Source organism: Penaeus monodon, chromosome 22, assembly GCF_015228065.2.
Source record: "Penaeus monodon isolate SGIC_2016 chromosome 22, NSTDA_Pmon_1, whole genome shotgun sequence".
In the NCBI taxonomy this organism is placed as follows: domain Eukaryota; kingdom Metazoa; phylum Arthropoda; class Malacostraca; order Decapoda; family Penaeidae; genus Penaeus; species Penaeus monodon.
In genome coordinates this window covers 37,472,351-37,472,877 of record NC_051407.1, presented here as the reverse complement: position 1 = coordinate 37,472,877, position 527 = coordinate 37,472,351, and the positions used below count along the sequence as shown (strand labels likewise).

At 40.6% G+C, this 527-nt stretch overlaps 1 protein-coding gene across 1 annotated transcript in view; it reads right to left on the bottom strand.

The window, feature by feature from the left end:
• Positions 1 to 527, bottom strand: part of LOC119587428 (superoxide dismutase [Cu-Zn]-like) — a 19,389-nt gene that overhangs the window by 13,671 nt on the left and 5,191 nt on the right.

Sequence of the window (527 nt, the reverse complement as noted above, 5' to 3'; positions counted from 1 at the left end):
GTATTGCAGATTATACCATTATTTTTAACAAAGTGGTCCAGCCTGTCATAGCGAGGCAGTTTAGGCGCAGCAGCACGCACAAGGAGCAAAACATTTGATTCTGACACGGTACACTTTCTTCACACACATGAGGCATGAATTACCACTGGAGTGCCAAATAGGTCAAGTGCAGCATGTCAAAATTCCATATCCTTTATTCTATAGAAATTTAAAGTAAATTTTGACATTTCAGTAAAAAAGTCCCCATCTATTATTTGCAATGTCAACACTATATATTTAACCTATCATGTCTCCATTCCTTCTTCCGCTTGAATGAGTTTCATGAATCAAAATTTTATTTTCTAAGACACTTCTGCTTTATTTAACAATAAGGAAGGGAGCAAAAGTTCGACTACTCTCTCCAAAACCGTCCTTTTTCCGCGTCCTCCGCTGGGGTCGACAAATGCGAAAGCCGGACGAGATTGTTTTGCCCGCACAGAAAGCACGTGTTCAGATTCGACAAGGCCGTTCCCCTACCTTTCACTAGA